The following is a 25,768-nucleotide window of genomic DNA, read 5'->3' on the forward strand; positions in this document are numbered from 1 at the left end:
AATGCATTTTGTATCTGAATTTGTGTAGTGATTTGTTGATGGACTGAGTTACTGCAGGCTTTCTTACTAATGTAATAAATCAATATTGTTTATGATCCTAACTGGTGGTCCTCTCTTTCTTAGTATGTTAAGTGCTTTTTATACTTCATTTGTACTTCTGTATGAAAAAACTTTTAAAACCTTTTTAGGTTTGATCAAATGAGCATCCTGTATGGCTTAAAGAAAAAGCCTCCCCCCAAGCCTTATCCATACTTTTTCTGTGATATTAGTATATCACAGAATGAATAAGGTTGGAAGAGACCTCTGGAGGCCATCTGGTCCAACAAGCTGCTCAAGCAGGGCCACCCACAGCAGGTTTCCCAGGACCATGTCCAGGTGGCTTTTGAAGATCTCCAAGGAGAGAGGCTCCACAGCCTCTCTGGGCAGCCTGTGCCTGTGCTCCGGCACCCTCTTAGCACAGAAGGGTTGCCTGGTGTTTAAGCGGAATCTCTTGTGTTCCAGTTCCTGCTCATTGCCTCCTGTCCTGTCTCTGGGCACCACTGGAAAGAGCATGGCTCTGTGCTCCTTACACCCTCCTTTATTAATGCATTATCCATTTCAGAGTTGCTCTTTTTTTCTTAGAAGCAAGAGGCCATCATCATTAGATGATGACACTACTTGAAAAAAATATATATCTTTAGCATGTTGTATACTAAACTACATCTTAAAAATACTCTGTGGGACAGTACACGAAAAGATCAGTATCTTCATGAAAACCTCAGAAACAACCATTGGAAAATAATGGAGTTATATCTGGAAATGAATGTTTCTTTAGGAAGAAAAATATTATGTGCTGAAGCATAAGGTAATTAACTTGCATGTGTATTTTCCATTTCAAGTCAGCATGGGTCTGGTCATAGTCGTCGTTTTCCTGCCTGGGTTTGGATTACCAGCCTTGACAGCTTTCACTGTTTGGGAATTCCCAACAAGATAAGCTCCTCAATCCCATGCTCTTGTAATGGAAACCAGTCTTGGTTTTGTTGTGGGAATGAGCATACAGATGCACAAAGAAGAATATATATGTGTGAAAGAGATTTATGGCTCAAGTCTGGGCCAAGATGTCCCCAAGAACTTTGGATGCATTACCAAAGCTGCTGGTCTTCCTCTCACTGCAAATGCCAGCTGTGACTCTTTGATCTAGTATTTATTAACAAAAGTGTGCTAACTACAACTAATCAACAACCAAGGCACTTAACTCTCCCCACCTTACAGCAACCCACCTTACCAAACAAAGCAAATTTCTTGTGCCCATTCATTCTCTCTGAGGAGAGAGCTGAAGAACTAACAATGATAGTTATAATACCTTTGTGGGGAATGTGCAGGTGATGAAGCTGGTATGAGTGCCTGTTTCTTAAAATTGCCTTTTTTCTACTTTAGAACTGTCGATGCTTTTCATTTTTTACCATGCTTCATCATCTCTGAAAGTTGTGTACCGTTCTCATGTATGGCCCCATAAGCATGCTTCTAGGCAAACAGGACTGGTCCTTTAATAATTTTTCTAGCTGGAAGAACAACAGTGAAAGGGAGCTACAGCTTCGAATACGTGGTTTCTGCAATTAAAAGCTGCAGCTGTTCTACTTTTTTTTTTTTTTTTTTTTGTCTTTGTGACGCAAATCAAAGTGCAGCAATGGTATTGCCTAAGGGGAGAGAGAAAGCTACTTGCTGGCTTCCCTGTGCTGATAACTAAGCAGTGAAGACAAGAAACTGGGGCAAAGGAAAGTTCAAAAGCAGAATCTGAATATTATAAATGACTGGAGATATGCACGTGCCTCTTCTTCAGTGCAAAGGGAAATAATTCTGTGTGACTGTCAGAAGAAATAATCAATTACCAAAAGAAAAATATGTAGGACTGTAAATTTTCTGTCACTGTAAATTTTCTGTCACTGAAAGGACTTCTGACATGTACAGTAGTTGATCTATGTATTTCCAAATAGGTTGCAGTCAGCCCCATTTTAAACAGGATTAATTTTTTACATAGTGACATCTTAAGAAGCCTGATTTCTGTCACTTACTCATTTGATTTTTTTCATTTACTTTTTCATATGTTTCAAGGTCAGCCTGGATTATGTGATCCTATGTAGTATCCTTGTGCTCTTTTTTTCTTGTGTAGCTCTCAGAATGCCCTTATAGAAGGAAATCATAAGGAAACAGAGGTATGGCAATACATTAGAAAGCAGATCTACAGAAGTAGTGGAGGTCACACAGCAGTCAGAGGGTAGAGTTCAGATGTCCTGAATCAGAATCTATTTATTGCTTTTTATGTTAACTTTTAAGATGATATGAGTGGTCATTCCACATTTGTCCATCTGTTTGCTTATGCTGTCTAAACCAAACTTCATAGGTGTTTTATTAGATAAATTTTGTGGGTTTGATACGAGACTAGGAGGAGGCTAGAGCTTCATTCAAGAACTAAAAGTGCCTGAACAGCGAATGCAAACTTCTGCCAGGTGAGCTAGTGAAGTCCTTTCTGGTGGTTATTGCTTTCTACATGCCCCAGCTCTTGCAGCAGGTGGCTTCGTGAGAGAGGAGGACTAAGACATCCAAGGATCTCCCGTGTTCTTGTGTCTCATGTGAACACTGTCCATCCCTGCTTAGTTGCTAGCCTCAGCTGCCTCTCATTTCTGTTCCCTCACCCTAAGCAAATGGGAGCACAAGTCTATTTTTCTGCCCCTGACCATCATACTCCTTCTGAACCACAGCTATCCTTGATGTCAGTGTTCCCTTCTCATTACTTTTGTTTCTTATCTCATGTGTTCTCGGTCCTGTTTTCCTCCCTTATTGCATCTCATAATACCAGTATCCATCTCTCTTTTGCCCTGTAGGGATTGTCCTGTCCTGTCTTTTTGTCGCTTTTTCTTAGTTTTCTCCAGTTTTCTCCCAGATAAAGAAAATGGTTGCCCCTTTATGTGCTTTCCATAACTGACTATTAGATGATTAAGAAGGAGAGGGAAGAAAACTGTTAAAATACATAGATTTACCATCTTTTCAGGTGTCTAATGTAGTTTAATCCCCCAATTTGGGGATTAAAGCAAAGTGTGTGGGGGGTCTTAACAGCAGTGTTGAATGTTTTAATGAGTCTTTGTAGTGGTTGTTTTGAAGTACAACTTTACTTTCATTATTTTATAACATGGACAGTGTGGTGAGCTTGTGACAGAGATGGTAAACAACATGTCTCTGATACCACAGCCCTCTCCAAGCTCTCAAATTCATGATCTAAATGAAGACTTAAGAGCAAGCTGATTTTTTTTTTCCCATGGGTAAAACAACATGTTTCTGTCATCATTCACAGTGAGCATTCAGCCACTCATATACATAATCTCGGGTCAAAAATGAAGAATCAGCTGTTGTAGATGCAATTTAAAATCAGCTGTATCATGGATAAAGTTGGGCTAGCTGATGCTGCTAGTCCTGCCTGTACTACAGTTGCCTGTGAGTCAAGTACAGAATTAAGTCAAGATTTCTTCCAGTGGTACTTACATCAACAAAACCCACATGCTATAATAGAAAACAAATCCATGTTTATTGCAAGACTGGGATTAAGATTTTTTTCTAGCTCCAGCTTTATTTTCTCAGCCAAGGCAAAACTAGATTCTAGGATTGAACAATCACCATCAACCTAACTAGTTTAAAGCGTCTGACTTAAAATAAGGAAATAGTTTAGAAATATGTTTATATGTTTGCTACTAGCAATTTTATTGATGATAAAGAGGCTTGTTGACTCCTTTGCTGGGAACTGGATTTATGTCTTGGTTTTTGTGACTGGAGGTGAGTGGAGTAAGGGTGCTTTATAATGGTACTCTTTGGGCAAGATCCATAAAGTACTCAGGAGCTTTTTCAGGCATCTGAATTTTATTAGGTAGGCCACAAATAACATAGCTGCAGTTGTTTTTACTCTTCAGTCCTAAAGCTTTATAAGATTTTACCCATGGAATCCCTTTTCTCTAAATATGTTTTCCTCAGACTGATTCCTCAGCCTTCAAATGGCTTTCTGAATTCTGCAGTTTCCTATTTTTATAGGTGGTGGCTCAACTGCATGCGATATTAGCATATTTTTGAAAGTCTTGCCTTTGAATGTAATTTTTACACTTAGATGTAGTTCAGAAGAGAATGATTCTTTCTACTTGATCTTGTAGTAGCCATAATGTCAAGTGATGGTAGGATTTTAGTTAGAACATTTCTAAGACTTCCCCACTTTGCAAGGGAAAGTTGGAGCTTCAAAATCTGCTGTATACTAAGTATTTATTAATGTTGTTTTCTAATTTTTTTTTCCCATCAGTTCTGCTGTCTTGGAATCAGTGAGGTAATGAAGACTCATTAACCTTATTATGGCAAATCAATAGCAAGCCTAATAATTCCTGCTGTAAATTGCTCTCATAGGAGCTTCAAAAGCAGTATTTTTTATCTTATTAGTCATTCCTTTAAGCTGATTGATATGCCAGGGTCTTTTATCAAAAATACCTAGATGGAATACATGCATCACTAGTCTGATTTCGATAAAGTTTGAAACTTTTCCTGCTGTTTATAGTTATGGTTTATAGTTGGGTGCGAAAGACTTTCTACTGAGTTTGATGCTTACTCTCCTTTTTTATTACTTCCTGCTTCTAATCACCCTTGAACTGGATTCATCTCAGCCACAGACATAACATTTAGCATGAAAAGACCTTGCCACTATTTGTAGGATTTTCCAGGGCTTTGGTACTGATTCGTCAGCGGGCAAACTTAATGTTTGTGTTTGTATTTTTTGCAGTCATCATTGTTAAATAAAACTGAATTTGGAACATGTACTTCCTATTTTTTTAGTGAAAATTGGGTTGTTGCTGTGTCATTCACAGTCCCACTTTTCTCTGGTAGTGCTGTCCATGGGCAACTTTCAACTTAATTTCTGTGCACTTTAGACTACAGCTACACAAAGAATAGACTGCTATCAGGATCAGAACACCTTGTTTTGTGGGAGATGTCCTTATTTATGTAATTATTTATGTTTAACCATTTGCAGCGCATCTGGAGTGCTGCTGAAGTGCAGAGCCATAGTTTCCAACTGTGCAGGCACCATGAGCATTAATGCGTGGCTGGGTTGTGGCATGTTTGTCCTTTGCTAAAATAGTTTATTGAAAATTAGCAGGACTTGGTGAAACTATTCAGTTCAGCTCAGTAAAATTTATGGCCTTTCAAGACTTTGAGACATGTTTGAGACATGTTGTAGGTATACTAAAACTCAGGAAACGTAAGCATCTTCATTAATTGTCTAGCCAAAGACATTTGTAATCCTCCCACTTTGCATGCAACTTTATGTGCCTAAGTAAAGCCATCTCTGTTAATATTTAAAGAATCACTACCTTTTCTTATACCTAGTCTTGCAACTGTATTTAGAGTAGATGGCCTCATTCTCCAAACCTACATAAGTGCATTTGGAGTTTGTAAATGATTTAGACACTTTCTGAAGATAAGACCTGGTCTTCTAAATAACTTATTTTGAAACACTGCTCCAAAGCCTTTTCCTGCACATGAGGAAAGCCTTGAACAAGTCAAGATTTGTTCACTGTTTGTGAAAATGCTTGATCTGCATCCAGGCTATAACACTGTAATCTGGTTCCTTGGGTCACTCACTGGAGAAGGTAAGGTCTTAGATTTGTAGAGGAAATGTTCTCACATAGGCAGCTCAGACTTGCTGTAAAGAGATATGAAAATACATTTTAATTTTATTTTCTGAGACACTATGATTTTTGAATACATACTGAAATCTTTGAAAAATATTATGGGGTTAGAAATAAATTCCAGTGGCTGACTGAACTGAAAAGTTTTCTTACCTCCTTTTCCCCCTTCTGTGTTGCTTTCTCCTCCTCTCACAGATTCTCTGATCTGTATGAATGATGCCTGTAAACAGCAACAACAAGTTTTTCTGAAACTTCCAAATAAGAGAATGAGTCCTCTGCTGGCTTGTAATCTCTCTGAAATTTGTATTTATTAGACTGTCAAATGTAGGGATGATTATCATTGATGTTGCTTTTTGGCAGTAGAATTGTGGTCAGGTATCACTTTATTACACAGCAGTTAAGCAGCTGTGTCAAACATTTCTAAACAATATAAACTGTGTGTAGGATTCCCTCCTCTAGTAGAGGTGGCAGCAACTGAAAAGAAGGTGCAACAGAAAATGTTACTGCAGCTTCCTAGTTAATTCTCAAATATTTTCTTATGCTCTTATTTCAGCTTTGTCATTAGCCTATGAGGAGACCTTGCTTAAGGTATCCCGCTTATCCATGTTTGTGTCCCTGTAATCTCACGTTTGAAAAAAAATCACTGATAACCAGATTTGATTTTTATGGAACAATGTGAGAATCTCAGGTTTATATGAACTGAAAAGAAAAAGAAAGTGAGGTGGGAGAGGGAAAGGTGACTCTCAGATCCATCTCCTCATACAGAAATCAGGGGAAGAATGGAATAGAAAAGAATGACCAAGTCCTGTTCTTAGTGGTTCAAAAATGCTAGCATTTCTGTCCAGTTCAGCTGCTGTAGGCTGGGGTGGCTGAGTGCAGGAGAGTTAGCAGTGAAGTACTGGTAGTAGCCAAATCCATACTTCAGTAAATCCATACTTCAGCAAAGACATTTTATTTTGGTGTAAAATTCTCCTCCTCCAAAGTTTATGTGCATTAACTGAGCACTATATATCCTGCATATTCTGAATAATGTAACTGATGTTGCGTTGGTATGTTTTTATCACCAAGGGCAGTGTGGCTGCACCTGCTGATTGTAAGGGGCAATGGGACAGTCTTTGCACCTTGCGGCAAAAGCAATTGCTTTTAGTCCTGGCTGTGATCTCTTCTGTTTGGAAATTCAAGCAGTTGCATTAACCTGTACAAATGATGATTTGTGTGCTTGCATCTTTGGCATTTGCATATTATTTTTCCAAAGTCATGCCTTTGAATGCTCAGCATCTTGTCAGGTTCTGTCTAATATAAACATAGAGGATTTGAATGCTAAGATGTTCTGTTTTCTAAATCTGTGTGTGTTTTCAAATTAACTTTGTTTTGCCTTTCTCAGTTCTTATATGAACTGCAGTTAAACTTGTATTTTTCCATTACTTTCAATGTTTGGTATTTAACTTTCTGATTTTTTTTTTGTTGTTTGCTTGCTTTTTCCTCTTGGATAAACTCATGGGCAAGAACTTAGGGTTCCATTCCATTGTTTTTACCTAACTTACAATGTTAAAATACTGTCATAGGAGTAATCAGCATTATTTTTTTTTCCTTCCTTGCTCTTTCACTACTTAAAACTTAGGATTCTTGACACTTCAGCCTCTCTAACATGATGAGTTGGTGTACTGATTATGGAATAGTTTGTGAATTCTTACCTGTGTACATGAAATTGATTTTGGGGAAGACCACAAAGGTTAAAAATACACAGGAATCATAACTACTTTTTTTTTTTTTTGTAATTATTAATGTATTACATCCAGTATAAACACTGAGCATGAGAGGTGAGATGTTTCAACTGAAATTGTTCTTTTTCTACTGACAGCCCTTTATCAGTCTTAGGGTTTTTTTTTTTGTTTGTTTTAAATTTTCATTCTATTCTATATTTGTGTTAATGTAGTTATTTTTCATCCTTACAAGTGAGTGTTAAAATTATCTAACCATAGTACTTACATTTGTATGTGGCTGAAACTGGTCTTCTAAAGGTATAAATTAAGATAAACAAGAGATGCAAGAACTGTCATTGAGTGACCATCTTAAAAGGTATTCTAGGACATTACTACAAGATTTTCATGTCTCTTAAATGTGGCAGCCAAAACATTCACCTTTGACTTGGGTGTCTTTCTTGTGCTCAAAATAAGAAAGGTAGTAGAAAAGGAGAATGGTGTAGAATATGTGATACAGTGTATTTCTTTTTCCCCAAACGCGTTGATTTTAAATTTATTCACAGAGCAGTATGTGGCTTATTTGCAGTTCCGTGTAATTACCAAATGAGCTTTGCACAGGAGCAGACAACGGTAATCAGACAGTCGATTCCTGTGCTTGCATTTACATCTATTTTCCTATGCCATGCTACAAGAAGGTTCTGAGGACTTTCAAAGCAAAAAAACAAAATGAGAGGTGAGAACTCTGGCTCTCATTTCCATTGCCTCCAATGAAGTTCTTTTAATGTTTGCTCCCAAATATATGCATGTGGGCAGGGAGGGGGAGGCACGCACGCAGAACTTCTTGTGGTGATTTCTACCCAATAAGAAAACTTGGTGCACAACAAAGCTCTCAGCATGGAAAAAGCTCTGGAGCGCACTGACAGTTTTATTGACTGTCCCTTTCGTAGCGACATGCTGGCTCCCCTTGAATTGATGGCTAACAGGAGTGAGTGAATACACATGGCTTTTGTAACACAGTGATAAATTGGTGGACAGTTGGACCATGATGGCTTCAGGAGTTACGTGTTCACCATCAGTGCCCCGAGGCCATTTATGCTCTGTGTCAGTGGGGTGCATCTGAATACCATATGTCACGAAGACTAATGTCCTCGCTCTTCCTTCTAATGGGCACGGCAGGCACCACACGCTTGGAAATTTCCGTGCCTGCCTCCGAGATAAACAGTAACAGGGCCAGCTAATTGTGTGTGTTGCTAAACACCAGAGCTGCTTACTTGAAAGGTGGACCCTGGCAATTAATGAGAACCATTAATGAGGTGAACAACAAAGAAATAAAATCATTTTTTTCTTTTTCTGTGAGGGGGCTCAGTGCTAACAAATTAGGCAGGCTCTTATCTAAACTGTTTGCTGCTTCACTGTTAGGAGGGGGGGGTAGGTTAGGGATGGGGATGGAAATGCCAGAATTTTAAGAGCATTAGGCACTTGATTGCAGAGATCAGCCCAAGAAAACAGTCAAGAGAATGAAATTGCCCTCTTAACTGGGACTGAGAAATGGAAGTGTTAAAAGTGTATAATCAGCTAATATAGTGTGCAAAATCCCTTCTTGGCAAAAGATCAGGCTGCAGTGTGTACACTTTAAAGAACAGGGATCCTGGTGCAATATGTGTATGAGTAAGCAAAATATCACAGAGTAAGGCTTTTGGGCAAACACTCTGTAGCACATGCTGGGTGGAGTCAATTGCAGGGATGTGCTCCAGATTTAGTGAATTTTAGAATGAATTAATCTCTGAGCTAACAATAAAGTTAAGTGCTGTTACCTATGTTTCTACAGACTTTCTCCTGCTTCCAGTTCTGCTTAGTGTAGTAGATTTAATGGATTTTAAGCTAAACAGAGCTGTTCCGTGCATTATTTCAGAAGCTGAATGCCTGTGGCTGTTGGAATGACCAGTGTTGTAAATCACAAGAAAACAGCAGCAATGCAAAGAATAAAACATACTAATTACAGACACACTTCTATCTTTTTGTAAGATTCACAGAAAGGCTGTCCATATGGTAACCGCTATGATTGTGGCTCTGTTCCTCGATGTGTTTAGAAGTGCCAAAATTACTGCACCATAGATCATCCATTGACATTTCTCCTTCCATTCAAACGTATTGCTTAAAAAAGGAGGAGATGGAAGGCTGGATTTATGGAGCAGAGAATGAGTGGTATTTGGTCTTTAAACAGAGAAGCTAAAAACTGGGAGGGCAGGACATTGTCCGTGTAAATGGAAAGCACAGAAACCAGCTGGAAAAAGAGGTGGTCGTTTCCAAACCAGGTCAAATGTACAAAAGATCATATTACATAGTCTTATGTATTTGCTTGTCTGTGCTAAACCATTCAGGATTTTTAGGGCATATTTGACATGCAGGACAAAGTTTCCCATGTTTAGTACCTATGCTCATTGAATGTTTCAGTAAATAATCACAAAGAATGAGTAGAAAAGGCCAAAAATGCACGTGTTAGAGAAGCTAGAATTAAAACCTTAATGAATATGGAATATTTGAAAACTTTTATAAATTTATATTTGTTGTAAAACTGCATTCCTGGAGCAATACTCTCCCTGGGGTGTAAAATGTTTAGAGAACTTTAACTTTCAGAGCATCCCAGCAGTATAATATGGTGTGGTAGACTCTGAAACAATTTCTTCCACTGCCTCTCAATGAACGCTGTTTCAAATCTATTTTTTGTTCTCAAAGAGAAATGTTTTATTACATAGTGGCAGATTCACTACCATGCATTTATGACTTGTACTACTTCTGTTAACTTTCTTATTCTTCAAAGCATCTTCTAGCTTTAAAGAAGCTTCTTCATAGCAAGTGATGTAGGTTTTCATCCTCCCGTTACAGCCACTGAGAAAAAAATGAGAAGTTAAATTATCTAGTCGGTGAATCAGTGCTGCAATTGGGTGTGGGAGAAAAGGCCATTTCCCATACATTTATTTTAACCATAAGACTGCTCTTGCTGAGCTATGGAAGGAGATGCCACAATCTACAGTTTATCTCTGGTGTTCTGGTTTTTGTTTCGTTGTCCTGTGCCACCCCACCCCCTACCCTGATGGACAATTTTGCATTCCTTGTCTTTGATTTCTTAGCCCCCAGACTAGTTTTAAGGAGCTAAAGACCAGCTGTACTGCTGGGCTGGCAAGCAGAAATGGATAGTGAAAGGTAAGAAGGTGGCAGAAACAAAAGGCTAGCCAGCTCCTGGACACTACAGAATGGGCCCAAAGTGGGGGATTTAAAGCATGAGGCAAAAAGCTTTTCTATTTTAATGGCAGGTGATAGTAATGTTTTTCCTCACAGGCGTGATCTTGCAGTTGAGTTAACAATCTCGCAGGGGTAAGTGGTATGTTCTAGAGTGAAGAATTTACAGTCTATGGGCAGAATATAGCCCACAGCTTTATTCTATAGAGCCTGTGCTCACAGTTCAATCCTGTTCCCTGTTGCTGTTCGATTTTGCTCTTGGGTGTGTATGTGAATGTGTGGCTCACCAAGTGCTTTTGAAGGGCCCAGGCAGCCCTCAGCCTGTGACCTTCCCTGGGGAGATGTGTGGAGCAGAGGGGTGTGATGTGCCAAAGCTGATGGCAGATTTGGAGTCTAAATACCGCATTCTCCCTGGCTGCTGAGGAACTAAATTTATGCAGTGTATAATGAATTTGTGTGTTTACGCAGGAGCCCTGAAGTGGGAGGCTGATGCTGAAGGTGGAATAAGGTACGCTGCAAGTCACTTTCAGGGAGTATGTCAGCTTTCATTACATGCTACCAAGTTTGAGCCAGAAGGTTTGAGAGTAAAGGTCCCTGAATTCCAGTCTTCCAGTTAATATCAACTTTTCTTACCTGGTGTTGCTTCAGGTTGAAGATATTATTGTCTGAAATAATACGTTGCTTGATTTTAATTAATTATTTTTGAGAGCATGTTGGTTTTGTTTCTTTGATTGAGTCTAATCCTGCTTCCTGTGATAAATGGCTTTTTGTGTAATCGGTGCACTGATTACTCCATGGCACACATCTGCTAAAAGATGCCTTTGAAAGTCAGGCTAATTTGTTGAGTGAGTGACATGCTTCTGATTACAATCTCCTTTCAATACAGAAAATGACTTAAACAAGACTTAAATTCTCTCTGTCTTTTTCAAACCTTGTTTGTTGATGGGTCGGGTTGTTTTGTTTTGTTAATTTTAATTTTTATGTATTTTTTTTCTTGTTCTTCACCCCCCTGCTCTAAATTTTCATGCTGTCCAGGTACACTTTGGTTTCTACCTAGCTATCAATAGCTATCAAACATGATAACTAGCAACTTCAGCACAGTACAGTTTGCACATTAACACAATTATGAGCTAGAAAGCTGCACTACATGCAATTATAGGATTGTGTAGTCTGTCTTCAAAGCAAACCATTGGATTATTTTTGGATAATTTTTGAATTATTGCTAGAAAGGTTCATGTGCAAAGGAGTGTCCTTTCTCCCTCTGTGTTATGTATGTCTGCATCTCTCTGCTGGACGTGTGCATAAGGGCAGACTCAGTATGACACAGACTCAGTAGGACATTATTGTATCCCCTAATAAATGTCATCTTTTAAGCCCTCCCCTACCTCCTTTTATATATATATATATATATATATATATATATATATATATATAAGCAACACAGAAATGTTTTGATAGTTCTTAGGCTGAATTTTTGCTACAAACTTTCAGATTTTAGGGATGGAATTATTTTCTCCTTTATTAATGTTACACACCTACCTATATGTATAGTTGTTATACTAAAACTTCTTTTATTTAACACAGCCTATTTCATTGCACAAACAGGTTGTAAACTGTGTGAACAAAAATCCCTTCTGGTGCCTGAAAGCTTTCCTGGTATCGTTGGAGTGTCAGATCCCAACCAATCTTTCTTAGTGCTTTGCAAGCCTGATTTTTCAAAGAGGGTAGATATAGGCAATTGTGCCTTATGGATGTAGGAACTGAAAATTGGAAAGAGGGCTTTAATTTATTCATACTTCAGTGTAAGCAAATGGTGTTGCTCAAAATGGAAGCTGGGTCCCCTAATTCTATCTAATGCTGTAATCAGTATATCACACAGCTTCCATACATAAATTTGTCTATATTTTACAAATATATAAAATGCATAAAATGCTTCCTCTGAAGGTTTGTTTGACCAAAGGAAACTATTGCTATTTATGGGAACAGAACCCCTAATAAGGTTGAAAAAAAGTGGTCTAAAGACTGGGCAAAACTTTGCATCTTTATTTTTGCAAATCCATGGTAGTCATTGGAACAATCCTTTTAGCATGATCTGGCATGTGCTCTGCCAGTGATGTGGCACTGGTTTCAGACACAGCAGCACAGAGAGGCCTCAGGATAGCTATTCCCTCTTACTGGTGCACTAGAGTTATTGCTAAAATGGGGTGTCTGGCAGAGAAAAGTATATATGAAATGTGGATAGAGTTGGGTTAAGTGGATCTCTTTGTTGCTTATTAGAAGAGCTACAGATGGAGGAAAAACTTGAGATTTCCAGTAAACTCAGCTTATTCTTTTTGGCATCTGGTTATTTTATTTTATTTTATTTATTTATTTATTTACTTTAAAGAAGAGCTCATTACAAAATACAGTTGGTCAGGTACTTGTATTTTTTCATTCTCAACCAAAGAAAGTTGAAAGGTCTATAGCATTCTTTGTGCTTTCTTATGGGTTTATTTTGAAGTTTTTCCATTGTATTTCTATTTTTTTTCCTTTTTCCCATAATAAAGTTTGAATTTGGAAGTGTGTGCGAATTTGAAGTAGCAGACTTAATGATCGTCTCATCTGGCTTTCTAAAATAGTGCAAGGCACTGAGTCACTTCTTGCCACTAATAAGTTGCGTCATTTTGCCAGGATCAGAATGTTCCAGTCTCAAAGCAAATAGTTTTAACAGTGAAAAGCCAGTTGTTACCATATGTACGTGTGCGCATGGATATATACATATCTATCTATAACACAGAAATGGGGAAATATATATATATATGCACACACACAAATATGTCTTCCTATGCAAAGATGATGATCAATCTTGTTATGCGGGGGCAGTCAATTAAAAATCACCATCTCTTTCCACTTCATCCCAGCCTTCAATTTCTATAAGGGAAGAGAGATAAAAGAAAGAAATTCAGACCATAATATTTTAAAGGTCATCATAAGCACGAGTGAGGAAAAAATAAAAAAATAAAAAAGCGGAGTGATTCTACGGAGAAAAAAAAAAGTAGGGGGAATACTGACCTCATCAATTTAGTGTGTTTTTATTTCCAACATGTCGATGCATCATCTTTTAGATCCAGTTTTGAAGTGATCTCTGCTGTATTTCTGAGTTTTGTTGCAATGCTCTAAGGTAAATTCTGCAAAAAGTCATGCACGTTCCTGTTCCTGTTTGTGTGCAGATGTTTGCTGTGCTGAGCATTTGATATGTTGATTTTGCAGACTTTATCAAAGGGGAATGAAAAGCACCATTTTTATGTTGATTATTTTGTGTCTATTTATTTTCTCATGCTTTGCCAGCAAACCTGGTTCGTTTTGCCATCAGGATTTCATCAGGCTGAGTAAATGTTAATGTTTTAATGGCCCAAATGGTAGAAATTTCCCCTCAGATGGGAAAAGCATACTGCAGGGAGAAGCCAGCAGTATGTGACGTGGACAGACAAGACAGTACAGCTGTGCAGGGACTCACAGGCAGAGAGGTTCAGGTGCTGGGAGAGGCAAGGAGGGGTTCGGCAGCTGGGGCTAAGGTAAGGGCAAGCCTTAGCCATTGGCCAGAGATGGCTCTGATTTATTCCTAGTAAGTGTGCTAAACCCCTGGCAGGACAGTGAGAGTGGCAACACTCTGAACCCTATCTGAGAGAAATCAGTTTTTAGGGCTCCAGGAGCCTGTACCTCATTGCACTGAGACCCCAGGACTTCTGTGACTTTGTTCCCTGTCTCTTTGCCAATGCTGACTTGAGCAACCTTCCATTCCTGCTTTTGGCTCCCTGGTTTAACAGAGAAGATACACAGTCTGTGTGCAGGAGAGACCACCAAACTATGATCCTAAGATAACTGCTAAAAGCAAATGAAGGGATGGTTTTATTTGCTGTTTCAAATCATCCTAACAACTCATGGGCTATGGTTATTAATGAATTATCAGGAAAGTCTCCAATAGCTATACCTTTATGATAGTGTTGAGAGAGGTGAATGCTGAAAAATTAAAGGAGCAAGAGGTTACAGAGAATATCAGTGGCTGCTCTGGAGAGCCCGAGCTGAGCTGGAGGGCAGAGGGTGGCATTTGTCAGGTTACTGAAGGCCCTGTACTGTTGATATAGTTTTGGTCTTCGTGCTGACAAGTTCTATAGCAGCCCTTGGTTGTATTTTCTACTTACGGAGTCTCTTCAAAAAATAGATGTGAAAAGGCAGATGACCAGTATAGCATGAACATAGGGAGGTCAGTGACCTGCTTCCCTTAACAGTAAGTCTAAATATCAGAGTCCAAAGGAGGGTAAGGTGGTAATCAGTACAAACACTTAATATGGAGGAAAAGAGAACCTAGATATCTTCCCCTTAATAAATTCATGAGAGAAAACATAGCAAGCAATGGGTTTAAAAACCTCTCGAAGTAGAGAGAGACTTATTGTATGGTAAAGCTCTATGGCCACTCAGTGGGTGACATCTGGTAGGGATCAATGTTTTTATTTCAACATTGTTACTTTCTTACCTTAGCTCATATGCCTGATACTCATACAATCTGTCTACACAAAACTTGAAAGGAACAAAAAAAAAAAACACTATTTTTTTCCAGCGTAACATGGGCTATCTGCACCTATAATCTGTGCATGGAAAAGCAATTTAATGGTACCTTTCTCTACTGTGATGTTTTGAACAGCTGAACTGCCTGGATCAGCAACAAATTGCAGTGCTTTCTGGATCAAGGTAAAAAGTCCAAGGAGGTATGAGAGCCTCTGACGTATGGTCCTGCACAGCTACTTTGCATCAGTGGAGGTCATACATGCGTGATTGCTCCTTGCTCCTGTGGGTGGCAGGATGATGCTCTTCTAGAAGATATTTTATCTTGTGCTTTGATGCTCTGTGTAAGGGTCTTATAAAAGCCTTCAGTGGTAACAAAGGATTTTGAGGAAAAAAAAGTAAGTCATAGGTAAGATTGCTGAAACCCCAAAGACTTGACAGATAGATTCAGGTTAGATATAGAATGTATATTTTACATGGTTGTTTGATCAGACACATTTTCCAGCTACCTCAGCTGGAAAAATCACTCAGCAAATTTTGAAACAAACAAGAAGTTTTGATAGAAAAGAAACACAGCTACACTTTTCCAGCCAAGTATATTATGAATTATTGTGATATTCACCTAAATGAGTGATATCATTCTGAAGTTGTAAAAACACAGAAACAAGCCTTTAGGTTGTATATACCTCTTAATACATACCTGTTATACCTGTACCTGTATATGCCTGTGAATGTTAAACAATGTGTATACATTGATTTTATATTGTTGTTGTTTTTCTGTGTACATTTATAAATCTTTTCCTAAACTGTTTTTCTGTGTACATTTATAAATCTTTTCTTAAGCTGTTGTCACTGGAAATTTTCTTTCAAATGAAAGCAAATATTTCCCTATTGTTACCTTTCAGTAGGTGTTGGGATTTCTGTGGGAAAATCGCAAATATTGAGAGTCTTCTAGTAGTACTGTGACAGTGATTCCATGCAGAAATAGAGCCCAACCATCCTGCTTTTCATTGTGTAATAAAATGGGAAGTTGTAGTATTTAATGCTTTAATATTTGATTGTCCAGAAATAGAAGCACATTTTATGTAATTTGGGTGTATTGTGTTATCTTGCTTGCAAATATTGGTGTTTGCCTTCTTTGAATGGAAAATGCATTAAGTTCATGAATTATTTATTTTAAAGTTGCATGAAACTCATTTTCCTGCTGTTTGTATAATATGTGCTTTTTGCTATGTCCTCTAAGAGATTTTAAGCCTGTTGGCTATTTGTAGCCAAATTTGTCAGACAGTAGAAGTGAAAAGAATTCAGTTCTTACATGTTGTGTGTGGGGGAAAAAAAAAAAAAAAAAGGTTTCTGGGGAAAAGAGCGAGAAAGGGACACAATTTAATTCCTTCCCTCTCACAATGTAGGGAAGAAATCTAAGGTGACTTCAGCTTAAATATTCCATGAGAACATCCATGTGGAACAGGAATGTTTGTGTTCCTTGGTCATGGGATAAAGCTTGGGCTGTACTGCATGTGTGTTAACAGACAAGGAGCTGCAGACAGGTTTCCATAGGAAAGCAAACTCTCTTAGCATTGTGGGAATCTGCTTGTCCATGCTGAAATGGTATGTTGAGAGGTAGAAAAACAGTTCGTGATTCTGAGGCAGAACAGTGTTCAGAAATGGTGAAGTTGTGCAGAATCCTGTCTGGCTGTTGCTGAGTTAGCTGGAAGTACTTGTGGTGTTATCATTATAGTGGATACACATACCTGACCCAAAGTTATCTGTTTTCAGAGAGTAGCCTTACAGTGAGTTTGTGGCAGAGTGCAGGAAGTTATTTATTGTACAGCTGTTTTAAATTGAAACTTTTGAGGATAATGGGAGAACTCTCCATCTCCTCTCATCCCCCTCAAGTTGTCATGCAAGAGCACGTTTTCCGTGACTCCATTCTTATTTGAACATCAGGATATTGCATAAGCCTCTCTTGGGGAAAATAGAATATGCAGAAGCAGAAAATGACCTATGCCCACCCACAAGGGCTATGAAATGCAGCTTCACATATAGCGTCAATAATGAAGAACATTAGGGGAAAAATGAAAACTGTGGTCATTTGAATGTTTTAATTAGTGGGGGCGGCAATATTCAGATCCAGGTTCTCACGCTACTTTCTGCACAACCATGGGTATACCTCCTAATCTCTCTGTTCCCTTCTCTCTCCTGCTTTGAAATAGAGCTTTCCTTTCTCCTCATGGCAAAATGTAATGCGCAGGGGGAGGACAGGATAGGAAAGTGCATTGTAGATTTTTGTTGTTGTTTTGGTTTTGTTTGTCTTTACCTATAGAAACATAGGTGAAGAAGTCATTAAGGAAAAATGTAAATAAACAGGCTAAGCTGTTAGGCAGCTTGTGCAAATTACAGTTTACTTTGGAAAAGTAGCTTTGGTGGCAATATTGTATGACAAGCTTCATCCTATACAAGAAAAGATTAATGCTTGGTAAATTTACATAATTGCTGCTAAGGGCAAGCATTCCTAGTTCACCCTGCATTCCTGTCAAAATAATCTATAGTTCTGAGTGCTGTGCATATTCAGGTAACGCAGTCCTTTGCTGTGTGATCTCTTTGGTTCAGCATTGCAGTTGAAGTCAGTGACCACGTTCATTTGAATGTCAAGACAAATACCTTCAGGTTTTTCAGAATCAAGAATTACGCTTTTGAAGCATTTCACAAACTGTTTATGCATAATTTAACCTTCTCTGCCTGGAAAGTTGTAATCTCTGGGTTGAATGAAACAATTCTTTAATACCCTGTACTAGTGCTAGGGGTGTATGGGCAAGAAGAGCAGGCTCTGGTCTCTGATCAGAGTACAGCCAGACCACTGGATGTGTACAAAGATACATTTTTCACATGGGTGTGCACGTATGTTGAATCCCTAAGAGAGAAAATGGTACCTCTGCTCATGAAAGCAGAATTGGCCACTTTCACATCTGGCATGTTTTCAGATCAGTAGTCCACTGGGATGAAGCTGCAGCTGTATCCTGTTGGAAGCAGAAAGGTAGTGGTGAAGGGGAGCTGAAGTTTAGTTTGGTCTCTTCTGGCAGTAAACTAAATCCCACAGGCAATAAGAGGTCTTAGTTTTCTCTCCTATTCCCTGTCTTTGTCTTTCTTCTTCTGGAGAGCAGTGGAGAAGTCTGTTGGCCTATGGAGCAAAACAAGGGCACATTGCATCCTTTATAACCCTCAAAATAGAAAAGTGTGTGTGTTGGGGGTGTGGGGGTGTGGGAATTGACAAACACAGAGATGATTACACTCGAAAGGCTCATTTCTTTCAAGTGCAAATGAAGGGGATCAGTTACCCAATAAGCCCTGGCACCTGCACAGCAATTAAAAGGCATATTTACACCATAGTGAGAATCAGCACAGATAGTGAAGTATCAACAGACACTTCATTGATTTTGTGTCTAATTTCAGGAGGGAAAACAGGCCTTTTAAAAGCTGATGTCTGTTTGAGGCATTATCTTATCATCTTGTTGAAGAATGTCAACTGACAAATTGAGAGAAGATTGTCTCTTCCTCTCTTGAAAGGTATCTCTCCTTAAGAGACAGCCTGACTACAGCCCGACTGCATAGTGCAGAAAGAGGAGCAGCCTGAGAGAATCTAGTACTATAAATCATTTACCTGAGATAAAATTTTGATAAGCATTGTGGAGAAATTGCCTCATTGTTTTATTATTCCAGTTAATATGAGCTGGCACTCTGTGTTTATTGCCCCTGCAATTAAATTTTATGGAAGTTCCTCAAAGGGATGCGCTTGAATCTAGTACTTAATGACTGCTCCCTCTGCCGGTATAACAGCTTGTAACTGGAGTAACTTCACTTTTCTTGCATGAATATTCATATACAACCTGCATATATCAGGCCTCAAATTGACTTAGTTAATTGACTTACTTGCAAAGCAACAGCGCTTAAAGCCACTCAAAAATCTAGGCTAATGTGACAACTAAAATAGCAGGAAAGAAATCTGAAAATCATGAGAGAAAACCTCAGCTAACATAAGACTTAGTGTAGAAGTGCAAGCATTGAAAGTTGAACAAAATAAGGAATTTGCAGCCTGCTTGGGATTACCTCATGGGGTTGCCAGGGATTTGCAGACTTAAATTTCACTGGAATGGTGGTTGTTTGGAGGAATACCTCAGATCTTCATGAGAACTGACTGCACCGGTACAAAATGGAAAGTGCCTGCTTTCAAATGGCAGCAGATTGGGAACTTGAGGGTTTTGAAACAAATTGCATTCTGTTTCATTCAAATTTAGGTTCAAAAATGAAGTCTAAAAAGTCTGATGTAAATTAAAGGTCTTCCAATATGAAACAACCACAAAAGAAGTGTAAACATTAGTTCCTCTGTCTTTCAGCACTGGTTGAATTTTTGAATGTGTAGAGCCTATGGCAGACCCAGCAGAGGTCACACGATAGAATGTGTATGGTGTGTTTCTGTTCACCTGGCAGAATTCCCTTCCAAATCTGCTCTAACTAGGTTTGCTTTGGTATACTGTAGTTCTGGTCATGCTTGTAGGACACATATGTTATTCTGGATTTTAATATTGCCAGTAGAGGAGAATTGTAACAGCTTCTTTTCCTACTCCTTATATTCCTGCTGAAGTCTCAAAGCCTTGTGTTAAGGCAGGGATCAAAATTTTGCTAGTCAAACAGTATGTATTGTGGGTCTGACTTCAAAGCTGTCAGAGAGCATGAGACCAGCCACGAAGTCTTAACATTTTATGTATTATCAGACTTAGTTCTTCTCTTTTCCCTCCTGCTATTTATTTTTTAACTCTCTTAAGAAGCAAAATGCCTTTAAAAATATTTTTGTTTAAATTCTGATCTTTTAAAGACAAAGTAATGTGAAAGCAATACGTTTTTGACTGTTTGGATAGTAAGCATTTATGGGGCACACCAAGTCTCTATCTCTGTCAAGCACATGGTGTACACCTTGTACACTAATGAGAATCATTAACTTGAAACCATTGTAAAAAAAAAAAAAAGGTTATCTTCAACAGAGATAGGTAAGGAGTCAGGAGGATGGAAACACTACAAAAGAATGTTTTAAGTAGGTCATTGATAATACTTTTTATGGGTATGATTGAGTAAAAACACAGAACACTTTGGCTTTGAACCAGAACAGCTCTTAACTGTGAGAGTAAAGCCTGAAAGTATAGAAATGAAGACTGCAGTTATTTCAGTGAGGTGTTGTTTCCTTGCTCAAATTTGAGCACCTGCTCACACGGTTTTGTGGAATGTGGCCCCTCTTGGGTAGATCCTGGGGAGGGGAAGGATGAGAAACTGCAAACCCTCTTAGCTCTGTTTGCCTTTGTGACATTTGGCTGTCCTTTGTTTGGCATATCCTAAATGGACTTCTTGCTTTGTCCCTATGTCCTCACTTGAATAAATCTGTCCTGAACGTGTTGAAACATTTTGTTTTTTGCAGACAGGGATTCATTCCTGGTCATGCTTCAGTGGAGTTCCACAAAGGGTGAAGTCGTGCCAGATGTTTTCTAGCATGTCCTTCTCGTAGGTCAAGGGATCTTCCTGTGTGCTTAGTTTGTAGCAAAGTTACTCATTCCCAGATGCTTTCTTAATAGCAACCCTGTCATTTGTGATCTTATACCTACCTATATTTGCATTCTCAGCTTAAAACACAAGAGGTTGAAAATTTAGATTTTGCCACTTAATTTTCTATGAAAAAATAAATTATTTTGCCATAATATGGCAAAACTAGTTGGCTCATTGAAAAGAAATAACTTAGATTTCCATGGTTGACTTGTCTGTTAGTTTGTTATAATAGCATATGATTTGTATCACTATGCATATAAATAAATAAAAAATGACTTTTTTATTCTAGGAATAAATGGACTCAAAAGTGTCCAGAGGATGTGAAATGTAATGGGAGACAAAGAAACAAATACAGTAGGCTACAGTGAAAACCTCATTTCTGTTTTCATAATTTTATTATTTGTTCAGTAATGGAAATATGATGTGGGTTAGTTTTCCAGAAAAATCTCCAATTCCCTCATAGACTTTCTGTGAGGTAACTCAGACTTGTCAAAACCTGACCTATTTTCATGCTGCTGTTTAAGTGTACTCCTAAGCTTTCTTTTAGTAAAAGAAGTTAGCTGGCTTTAAATATGATGAATTGAAAAAAAAAAATAAATAAATAAAAGAAGAAAAGTTCTATTTGTTAAATTCATTGCCTGAATGGAGCAAATATTATAAACAGCATACTGTGTGGTTTATTTTGATATACAGATAGGCCAGATAGGAGAAGCAGTTATAACTTAGTTGCCTCTTTTTTTTTCAGTTGCAAAAGAATCTGAGGACTTAACATAAAATTCTTTAGGCTGGGTAGTTGTTGGTGCATGGTGACAGTGTGCTAAATCTAAAGGCATAGCTTTCTAAGAGGAGATGCACTCAGTGAAAAAGGGGAGAGAAGACTAAGTAACTTAGGGAACAACTGGTAATTTATCTTAAGATTTTTCCTTAGTAACCTTTTGATATTTTCCATAGCCATGAGTTGGCACTCTTAGGTCTGACTGTACCAAATGTTTTCAATGCGCTGAATGGCTGCACATGGCGGGGTGCAGAGCTAGCAGCCTTTAGCCTGCATTCTGCTGGCATCTGAGACAAACAATAGTTTCCACTGAAAAATGTGGGCAAACCAAAGGTGAGAAAAATATATGAAGAACAGATTTTGTTGCTGTTGGAAGCTTATGAAATTGGGTGTTTAACTCCTTTGGTTAGGTTTGTGTTCCTCCATTTGATTGTGGGGATCTGATGTTGGTTATATTACTGCATTTAGGATTGTTCTCAGCTGCTGTAAATTCAGTCTGTTTTTTATAATAGCTACATATGAGTGCATTTTCTCTTGATGTCCCTTCCAACCTGAATCATTCCATGAACCTATAAGCTATTAACTGCTTGTATTTGAAACTACAGAATCTTTGTGATCATTAAGAAGGTCTTTTGGTGGTTGTTGAGAAAGGTAAATAGAGGTATTTACTGACATTTCCATCATGGTGAAACATTAAGAAGTTGTATGCCTTCTCTCTTACTACCCCTATAGTACAAGGGATACTGCCATGTCACTAGTTAGTTATGTTTTAGTAGGCCACTGGTGGATTTCTTCTTTCAAGAGCTTAGCCTACTCGCTAGTTAACGTCAACTTCAGTTGTCTGCCCAGGGAACATGTTCCTCTTGCGCAGAAGAACAATACAGGGGGAAGGTGTTGCAGGCCTATGTCGGAAAACTTGCTTGTGAAAACCACTGCAGTTTCTCATTTTATTGCAAATAGGAAATCCTCTAGCAAAGGTGTTTGGAGGGTGTATCTTCTACAGTGCATGACAAGTCTGGTGAATGCAAGGAAGCAAATGTAGACTAAAAGCAGACAAGGCTTCAGTCTGTTTTTGATGACAATTGAAATGGCAATCAGAGTGCTTTTTTTTTTTCCATGACTAAAATACATACTCTCAGGGCTGTCGTATAAGCTTGTGAGTGAGGGAGTCTGTGAGCTACATCCGCTAGATCCAGAGGCTCAAAAAGGCAGAACTGGTAATTGATTTTGCATGTGCATTTTTTTTTTTTTTGGGGTGACAGGGCTGAAATAGCTCCCTTAGCTCTTTGTATGTAGGTTAAATGTGTTTGAGCAGGACCCTGAGCTCTTTTGTACTTGCCATCGATCTTGCAGAACATTATGAAAATGGGAGAGGCAATTGTGTGAATTAAGGCTTAAGTGAATAACAGGGTTAGGGGAGAGATTCTTGTTATCAAATGGTCTTGTTATACAAATGGTCTCCAGTGATGTCAAGTAATAAATTTTGGAGGCTGTTTGAGAAGACAATATAAGGGAACGTAACAAGAAAAGCACATATTAGGTTACAGTGGGATTTGAGGACACTGAAGCTATCCGTCCTCATGATTTTCAGTGAGTGGTAGGTTTTCCTCTTGTCATCCTGTCCTTCCTCCTTGCACTTTATCTAATCTGAGTCAAAATAAAATCAGAGGTGTGAAATCTGCATTGCTTTCTGTAAACTCTGAAATCCATTCTGTAAACTGGCCAGGTGTTGTTTTAGTCTGACACATCTCACCCATGCTAGTGCCTCTGGCTCACTTGGCCATTTCAGCATGCAGCCACAGAAAAGGAAAGAATATATGTTCATTGAAGAAAAGCTGAATTTCAAAATATCTGTTGAGATTACTAGAAACAGTTGAACAAAAATTTTAAACGGGCTTGATAGCGTTCTTTTAAACCACAGATTTGAATTATTGTTACTTCATGTTGAACTGGCAAATGGAATGCCCAGAGAACAAATTGGCCACGACTATGTGATTTGATCAACATTTCATAATATATTCTTTGCATCATAAGGATTCTTTTCTTCATGATTCTTTTTTAATGTGTTTGTATAAATAAAAAATCTTACAGTACATGAAATACAGCATCAGTATAGTGGACTCATTTTTTCTCTGCCTATAGGTATAAATAGAACAATGATGTCTTACTCTGTTTCCATGCGTCATTCAAACATTACTTCTCCTTTCCAGGTCACAAAGCTTCCCCCCACAGACTGTTTTTTTGGAGCACTGTCACAGTGCTCAAGAACACAGAAGTCTTTGCAGCTGAAAGTAATGCCTCATTGCAGGATGTCAGCAAGGTACAAAATAATGAAAATAAAATTTGATTCAGAATTGTAAGATATCAATTGTAAGATATAATTTCAGGGGAGGAAAAAAAAAAAAGCTTCCTTTCAGGAGTGACTCATAGATGATGTTGAATTTGAGGGGGCTATTTAATTTTATTTTTCCTGTGGTTGTTCTTAGGAAGTTTTACTGAAGGGTGTGGTAAATATTACACAAAAGCTAGGAGTATATGGTAGAGTTGTCTTCAAAATGAATTTTCATGAGGAAATCGTGATATTAACTTTCACAGAATCAGAAGACTAACATGCTCATATGACTGCAGTGGAGTTGATGGGATTTTGACAGATGAGAACTGGGCCTGATGATGGTTATCTACCAATTGAATCATAGTGGGTTTCCCCATTGATCAAAGAAATGGGTCTGTGGCTTTCTGGCACTTCCTGTGGGTTGGCTGCTCCGTATCCAGCAGAAATGGACAGGTTTCTTGTAAAATCTTTTGACATTTCTCTGAAAACTTAAATCACCCTGAGACCTCCTTTTGTATGTCCTTTGTAGTGAGGTTGTTTCAGTATGAATGCTTTCTTTTGTATTTCACATTGAGATCTGATTCTTCTTAGGGCAAGGTTTTGGACTGGATGACCTCTGGAGGTCCCTTCTGATCAACATTATTCTGTGATCATAGAATAATAGCTGATGCTTTTGTACAGACAAACTGCTGATGCCCAAATAGGGTGGGAGCACTATCTGTACCTTAGGTATTTATGTACAAGGTATTATGCACAAGTCTGTGCTCTAAGACTAAAAGCTGAAAATCTCATTCAGTCATGCAGTACACATCCTTAATGAAGGTAAACAAGAGTTCATTTTAACCACTGGGACAGAGGCAGCTGGGGGACGGGCTGTTCTGCTGCATATGCTGAAAGGAGATTGAGGCAGTTAGAGAGTGGTGGGATTTCAAAGGCATCAGTCTTATGTGACAAGTGTTGCTTTGAGTATGTGTGGTGCCACTTTAACATGTGATCTAGACACTACTTTTCAGCACAGATCTAATTTTACTTACTTATTTATTTATTTATTTATTTTTGCCACAGTATACTTGAAAGTTCATTTACAACTCAGAAAATACTTTTAGACTTGAATAATAATAATAAAAAAAGGTTACCAGACCTCTTCGCTTTCCTGAATAAGCCATTTTTATTTACTTGCTATCAGCAGTTTTAGTAGCTGAGATTTTTTTTCCCATGCTAGCTTCAGGAGTAAGTAATTTAATTGTGGCTTCTAAACAGATATACTTAAAAAAAAAATGTAGCCAGAAATAACAGATCAAAAGACAATCGCTGTTTTGTTATGTGTTTGTTAGGCAGCATCATCCTCCCTCCCTTCTCCTTTATTTGTCCGTTGAAAACTTCTTCGGGTGTCTTTTTAGAGGTGTGCCATTCTGGGCAACCAGTGGAGAAAAAGAAGAGTTCTGCATGTCTTTTTTCCATTTTTTTTTTAAAGCTCAAAATCAATGTGAATTGATTGTGAACCCTAAATAAGCAAGCAGCTGTTCTAAAGCAAGGTCTTGACACACAAATATGGTAATGACGTACAAGGACTAATATATGTACACACAGAAATGCCCATGTATTTTTTCCCCAGAGTCTGAAGGAAAAAAATCCCGCTTGTTACCATGGTCACTGTTTATAACGATAGCATTTGCCAAAAGTTACCACACTGCACTTCCTTTAGCTGGATGCTGTAAAACCCTCTACCCTTTCACTTCTGTTAAGGTTTTGCCTCCCCATATTTGATCAGATATGAAGGATTTGGTTTGTATTTTTTTTTCTAATAACCATCGAAGTCAATAACAAATCTTCCCTATTTTAGTGATGTAGGGTCATAAAATGAGTGCACACTTTATTCTTAAGAGGAAATCAT

General features: G+C 38.3%; 1 protein-coding gene and 1 long non-coding RNA gene across 3 annotated transcripts in view; both read left to right on the forward strand.

Annotated features, from left to right (window-relative positions):
• Nucleotides 1-25,768, forward strand: part of PDE3A (phosphodiesterase 3A) — a 266,042-nt gene that overhangs the window by 57,192 nt on the left and 183,082 nt on the right. The window lies entirely within an intron of this gene.
• LOC308191029 overlaps nucleotides 1-25,768 on the forward strand; it is an 84,817-nt gene that overhangs the window by 49,401 nt on the left and 9,648 nt on the right. Inside the window, exon 3 of the long non-coding RNA XR_013947656.1 lies at nucleotides 1-23,862. This exon is cut by the window's left edge and continues 27,289 nt beyond it. This is a non-coding gene — a long non-coding RNA (uncharacterized lncRNA). The remainder of the gene's footprint in view (nucleotides 23,863-25,768) is intronic.

Source organism: Anser brachyrhynchus, assembly GCF_964034855.1.
Source record: "Anser brachyrhynchus genome assembly, chromosome: 1".
Taxonomy (NCBI): Eukaryota; Metazoa; Chordata; class Aves; order Anseriformes; family Anatidae; genus Anser; species Anser brachyrhynchus.